The sequence below is a fragment of the Mastomys coucha genome, unplaced genomic scaffold, assembly GCF_008632895.1.
Source record: "Mastomys coucha isolate ucsf_1 unplaced genomic scaffold, UCSF_Mcou_1 pScaffold12, whole genome shotgun sequence".
Taxonomy (NCBI): Eukaryota; Metazoa; Chordata; class Mammalia; order Rodentia; family Muridae; genus Mastomys; species Mastomys coucha.
Genome location: NW_022196894.1, coordinates 36,770,409 through 36,777,581, shown reverse-complemented (window position 1 = coordinate 36,777,581; position 7,173 = coordinate 36,770,409). Strand labels below are relative to the sequence as shown.

At 41.9% G+C, this 7,173-nt stretch overlaps 1 long non-coding RNA gene across 1 annotated transcript in view; it reads right to left on the bottom strand.

Moving 5' to 3' along the window:
* Positions 1–4,721: 4,721 nt before the first annotated feature.
* LOC116085909 overlaps positions 4,722–7,173 on the bottom strand; it is a 23,228-nt gene continuing 20,776 nt past the window's right edge. The window contains exon 2 of the long non-coding RNA XR_004116745.1: positions 4,722–5,052. This is a non-coding gene — a long non-coding RNA (uncharacterized LOC116085909). The remainder of the gene's footprint in view (positions 5,053–7,173) is intronic.

Sequence of the window (7,173 nt, the reverse complement as noted above, 5' to 3'; positions counted from 1 at the left end):
GATCAGAAACTATTGAAAATCAGAATTGAGATTTGAAGTTGAGTACAGCTAACTCCAATGTGTACATATTTCCCATTATCGCCCTTCGGGTCAGTAGTCCTTGGGTTTGACTGGCTGTCTGCCAGCTCATGTTTAAGAGCTATAGACCAACTAAGTAACTACTTAATCCATTGAATGCACATCTGTCTCCTTAGGCTCTTTCTCTTAAATTGCATTCCTACCTTTGCATAGGACTGTCTCAACCTGCTGCCTCAAAAGTAAACCCTGGGAGTTTCTTCCCATTTTTGCAGGTTCTCAATGCTAAGCTGCTGGAGCTTCAGTTCTTCACATACCGAGCATCATGGGGAGAACTGTCCCAGTGTTCTTAAATATTCTGCTTCTATTAATAATCACAGCAGCATTTGGGTTTTAATAATAACACAATTCCATGGCACCTCTCATCTTGCTCAAAAAAAAAAAAATTACAGACATTTGCAAACCACAGCCTTATACCAATCAATATGACAGTGTGGGAAAAGCAGCACAATTTCCAGACAGATTTTTCTTCTCTCCTTTCTTGTTAACAGTTGGAAGTCTTCTCTCCTAGCAAATAACACTGTAGAGACAAAGACCAGAGAGGAGGAGCCGACGCTTGAGATGGTGTATTTTTAGTCATTTTGATTAAATTATGGAGATGTGAAGTTGATAATTTATTGAAGGGGAACAGGGAAGTCTATGTAAATGTTTGCAGATGAATAATTAATGTGACTTTCCGACATCACTAGGCCTTTAATTAGAGTCACTGTAAAACAAAGCAAGAACCAAAGAGCACAATTATTACTGAGGCTAATTGTAACTTTCCTAAGCAGCCGGTTCAGAGCTGTGGCTTAATTTGCATCTTTAAGGGAAGTCAGACCATACCTAGGGTGGCACTTGCTTTTTATCCCACTTTAACTGTTTCCCTGCAAACCAAAAATCTATCAATACGTTAATGATTTTTTTCCTACTAAAAGTATTACCCAGGAAGTTTAGGATTTGTGTATTTTTCTTAATGTACTAATGTTTATGACAACAATGTTTATGTATTTTTTAATGTACTAATTTTTATGGCAATGATGTTTGTGTAGTTGGCTGCTTAGAAGGTGAAGGGAATGCACAATGATTCTAATGCCAGTCACCGGTGCTGTCTGTGGCCTTGAAGCATTAGGCTGAGATGTTCTACATCTCTCCATTGTCTCTCTTCCACTCTCTGTTCCATCTTCTTAGCTCCATATTTTCAGGTTCTTCCACTTATTGTTAGTCTGTCTCTAACCACTCTGCTTTCGTCCCTCTTCCCCCACTCAGAAACCCTTTATTCCTTATACCTCCAAGAAGCTGACTCAACCTGTCTGAGGCCTTGATAGTTACGACCCAGCTTTCTTCTCGAGCGGTGATTGTTTTCTGGGGTGACATAGTGTGAGAGAGGGGCGGTACCTAATGACCAGAAGGTCCACTGGTTCAGAATCTACAACTTGTTCAGTGCTCTGAACTCTTCTGCCCTGACTCATAGTTTCTGACATAAACAGCAGGACCCAAAGAAGGGTTAACGTGAACTGGATAAATAAATAATTCATAGCAAGAGATAGAATATCCAAGGGCATTTATTCATCAGCTAATCAACGTGATCACCTTCTGAGAGAAAAACAAAATGAGGATCAGAAGACTGTCTAAATACAACCAGAAAACCATCTTAAGAGGCTTTAAGGAGTGTTTGTAGGAAGCTGGAGCATCCTGGAAGTTTTTCTCATTGGAAACAGAGTGTGGTAGGGGGTGTACCACCCAAGCTAAGGGTAAGTTATAGATGATGAAAAAGTTAGGATGGATGCCAGTAAGATGAGCTGTTCAAGAGATGAGATGTGATGTGAGTTCTTCCATGTTTTAGAATCTCTATTAAATCATAAAAATTAAAACAGAACAAAACAAAACAAAACCCAAACAACTAGATAGCAAAGTCAAAACACATAACATTTATTTAAAAGTTAAATAATAGCATATTCCTGGAAACCACAAAACCCAAATAATAGAGATGAACCACTAATAGCCACAAATGATGTCTAGTATAGACATGTTTGTGAAAGACAGAAGCACGGTAACTGGGCACTTTCTGATAGATGCACCTCTATCACTTGAAGATTTTTTCTGCCCCAAGAAGCAACTTTCCTGGCTTCTCTCATCTCAGAGGAGACAGTGGTGTATCTGACCAGTAGATTTGGGGAGAATAAACCGGATGTGCTTGTCTTTCAGTCCCCCTCCTTCCCAGGGGCAACTTACAAAGAGGCTCAGTCGCTTCTCTACTCCTCCAGGGCTGGCCCTATACTAGGAGGAGGTGCTGCATGGAGGATGAAGCCAGTTCACACTGGAACCCTACACCAGCAAGCAAGTTTCTTTAACAGATCAAAGCCAAAGCCCCCAATTCTTAAAAGTCTCTCAGTAGCAAAGGTAAAATGTGGGCTTTGTTTCCCCTCTTTTATTTCTCCAACTGTTTAGACTCTAAGTCAGAAAGAAAACACATTTACTGACATCGTAAAACAGACCTAAAGAGGGAATACTTCAGAGATGGTGGGGTTTTGTTCTTGCTCTTTAATTCGAGAGCAGTTTGTGTGGGTCACAGTGTGATGCAGTGGTGGCGTGCTCTGTTGGCACTGTCCAAGTTCCAACGTCAGCCTCTTTACTCATGTGTTGTGCTACACATTCAACCCCTGCGATCTATTTTCCATCCAAAAATACAGGAGTGTTAATTCTTACCTCCTATAGCTATTGTGAGTGGCGAAATAATAAAAATACAAGAGGCAATATCCAGGCTGTATAATGTATTGTGTCTTCTACAAGTATGCCACCCCTGCTTTTAGTGTGGACATGACTTGCCATAAGACAGAGTTCTCTGAAGCAAAAACCGTGTCTGATTATAAGAACTGCACAGCTCCCAGCATGGAACAGAGCCTAACATGTTTGTTGTGTGGATGGATGAAACTGGAGGTAAGGTTGAAAGCCCAAGGCAGGAGCCCTGTTCTTCAGTGAAGAGCCCTGTTCTTCTCTTTTACTAAGAGAAAAGTTATCGCTTCAGCTTACTTCACAGTTTATCATAAGGCTAGAAAGTGTGTTTTATAATTATTGGCAAATGTATTTCGTTCAAATGTGCTTGGAAACTATATTCAAAAAAAAAAGTCTGTTATCCAATCGTGAATCTTTGCTGCCCTCTAGTGGAAGAAAAACACAAAGCAGTTACCAGTGTTGGCCTCAGCAGCTGATGACCAGAGGTGGATATGATCTAAATGCTTTGTGGTCATACATAAAATTACCAAAGAATAAATAAAAATTGTAAAAGTCATTTCTGAATAAACAGCTTTTCCTCATAAGTTTATATCCCATGCAGTTGCCCTCATACCTTTTTACGTTTTTTTCCCCAACATTTAATATCTCAGACAACAATTTATTTGCATTCTGAATGATAATCTGGAACATTGTTTCACTTTTTAAATTTTGCATCAGTTATATCCAGTTTTGAAATAAGAAACATGAAGATCGGAAAGCAGTTGCGGGTAGAAAATCTCATTTAGAAATGCAACGGGTGTCAAGTGCCCTCGGGTTCCATTCTCACGTAGACGTGCATAGTTAATCCTGCGCTCTAACTTCAGATTACATGCCAATTTTAGGTCACTCAGATGCCTACAGCGGGGTCCCAAAGAATCCTTAATTCAATCCAAACACATTTCTGAGTCCTGAGGAGCTTCAAAACTCAGTAAAGGGAAGGTTGGTTGGAACATAACAACATAAAAAGACAGGCTTTGCATGTTAAAAGGAAAATCCGTGGCCACATGTGCAGCTCTGTAAGGCAGGCTGCGATCTGTCAGGATACCGTTGTACTTATACAACTCCAGAGACTGCAGAGAAGGAAGGCTGACAGTGCAAATGCTTCCTAAAGTAGGCGGAAGGTGAGTGGGCTCTGGAAGGGTGGGTAAGGTGCTCAATAAATAAGTCAAGGAAGGCGTCTTTGGAGAGGTCAGAAGTAGAACACTGGATTAGAAGAGTACAGCACCAACCTCAAGGAAAGGTCTCACCAGGAGCCGCCGCGGTGGTGGGCATGTTCAGAAAAGCAATCGAAGTGTACAGCCTAGTTAGAACCCTGTGAGGAGGACCACTAAGACGCATCAAACCCAGACTTTGTCCGCTTTGAAAAGTTGTTGAAAAATTTATAAGGGATCACAATGATTTTAGAGAAAAATTATAACCTCCAAGGTTAAGAAGAAAGCTAAAGGGGTCAGTTTTAGAGGGGATGTGACACAGCCCAGACATGAGGATCAGAACTGTTGCTGTCATGGCGATCGGGATAGAGAGAGATTGCCTCAGGAGGAAAAGCCAAGGCTCTCAGCAGCCGACTGATGCCAAAGTGAATACGCCTGGAAAACTAGTGTGAGAATGGACAGGTCTCTGAGGTTTCGAGTCTAAGCATCTAAGAGCATGTGGGAGCCCAGAAAACATAAATCACGGGGTTGCAGAAGCCTCGGCATTATACTGTTTGGCACTCGTGCTTAAAGGACAAAGTTATTCTGGTGTCTGCTACTACTTACTGATTTTACACTTATCAACAAGAGAAGGAAGCAGACAGGAGATCAAAAATGTATAACTTCACAGTTCACCATATTTAAATGTGTAACAAAAATCTAAAAGTTACCTTTGATCGTAAGTTTTTAAGACTTGTTTTATTTCATATTTATTTTTATTTTCTATTTGACACCAATTGGGCAAATATATGTAATATAATGTAGTTTCCGTGCATGGATGCATTTTGCAGTGATCAAAGCAGGGTCACTGCATGCCCACCGTCTCAAACATTTATCTTGTCTCCGAGGTGGAATGTTCAAAAATCCTCTCTTCTGGACACTTCCAAATGTGCAAAGCATGACTGTTCATTGTAGTTACAGAGCTGTGCAAAGGAACTGTGACTCATTATCTGACCCTCCCTGGGCCTGGTCCAGCTCTGGAAAACCATCATTCTTTTCTAGATTTCTGAGATGAACGCTCACCGTCCAAACCCTGGAGACAGGATAATGAAATATGAGTCACTCAGTGTTGGACTTATTTCTCATCCTACACTTAAAATCTTAAGACCTCTGAGTAATTCAAGCATTGCCTGGTAACTGGTTACACTGCTTCCATCACATCCCCTCCTTACCTCCCTCCCCTACACTAGGGACAGAAACCCTAGCATGATGCAAGCACTCTACCACCAAGCTCTACCCATAGCCATCCCGTCATACTATAGAGTATGAGTCCTTTATTTTTCATATTAAAGTTCTTTTTAGAATATTCAAGCTATGAGGTTTAAGAGCTATTTTCTATACTATGGATATTGTCTGACACACAGCACATGTTTGAGCACAGATTTTAAATTTAAGTTAATTTTAACTGAACTGTGTTAGAACTCATCTCCCAAGAACGGAGGTAATTCGTAGAAACACCACCTTTGGTGGCCTAAGCCCTCCACCTCCCTCTGCAAATCACTGTGTTTGAAGTACTGAGATGCGGCATCAGAAATAGGAGTGTTAGCCAAATAACTCCAAGTGATGGCACTGCACTCTTCTCCCCGTGAAGGTTGGCCATACAGTTAGCTCCCTCTTGACCCACAGGATCCCATTCATCTTGCTACACTGAAGATGCCAATTACAGGGGAAAACAAACACACCCTTGTGCTTGTAGGAAATCCTCCTCGCATACATGGTTCAGAATTATAACAAAATATGCTTTTTAAATGCACATGAACATCCCTGAGATACATCATATGCTTGGCTATAAATCAAGCATCAACTGGTTTTGAAGGATTGTGTCCCACACCAAGGAGGCACTGGTCATATTTGGTTGTGAACTCTAGAAATGTCCTATAAAGAAATCACCCAACAGATTGTGGGCACTTAATGTAAGTACAGAATATCTCAACAATTATGCTAACGTACTGATTCTTTGTTGCAATGTTGATAGTTTGAGACTTATTTAAGTAAGATACCATCAGTGTATTTTAACTTAATCATACAAAGTATATTCATAAGCTGGAGTGAAATTAAATGAGGGCTTAATAACACAAAAAGAAGCAGGGAAAAGGTGGGGATGGATTTAGGAAATACTCTGAGATGATTCTAACTGTAAAAAGAATTAGCCAAACAATGCATAAGAACAATATATAGAAGAAAAAAGTATAGCTTACCAGCCCAAGTGCTAATTGATAACTTAAACTCTTCTGTAAGAATACATAAAGAGGACTGTCTAAGGTGGGACAGCAGGAGGCACAGGCAGCAGAAGCAGCTAGGACAGGGTCCTTCCAGCATCCCTTTGCACCCAGGAGGTGGGACCATTCCACAGCCCTCTGTGCACCATTCCTGCCAGCGACAAGCTTGTCTCCAGAGAGTGCTCAGACCCCGGGTTTCAGGTGAGACCTCCATTTTCTCTCCAATGACTGTCTAAGGAGGGGTCAGCCAGGAGGCACAGGCAGCAGAAGCTGCAGAGCAGCTGGGACAGGGTCCTTCCTGCATCCTTCTGCACCCAGGAGGTGGGGCTGTTCCACAGCCCCCTGTGCACAGGTCTTTCCAGGAGAGAGCTGGTCTCCCACAAGTGCTGACACAGGCTTACAGACCTACAGGAGGAACAACCACCAGCCAGAGACAGCAAGAACATCTAACACTAGAGATTAACAGATGTCAAAAGGCAAACAGAATCTTACGAACAGAAACCAAGACTACTTGGCATCATGAGAACCCAGTACTCCAATCACAGCAAGTCCTGGATACTCCAACACACTGGAAAAGCAAGATTCAGATTTAAGGTCATATCTCATGATGCTGATAGAGGATTTTAAGAAGGACATGAATAATTCCCTTAAAGAAATACAGGAGAACATGGGTAAACAGGTTGAAACTCTTAAAGAGGAAACACAAAAATCCCTTAAAGAATTACAGGAAGGAGTGACAGAGGAGGTTCAGCATCCTCCTCTGCCCCTTCCCTGCAAGTGGAGGGCCTACCTCCAGAGAGCGCCTTAAGCCAGAGACCAAGGCGGCATCCACCATTTTCTCTCGGGTAAGGTTCTGAGACTGGAGCAGCCAGCCCGGAGGCGCCTTAAGCCAGAGACCCGGGCGGGAATCGCCATTTTCTCTCGGGTGAGTTTCT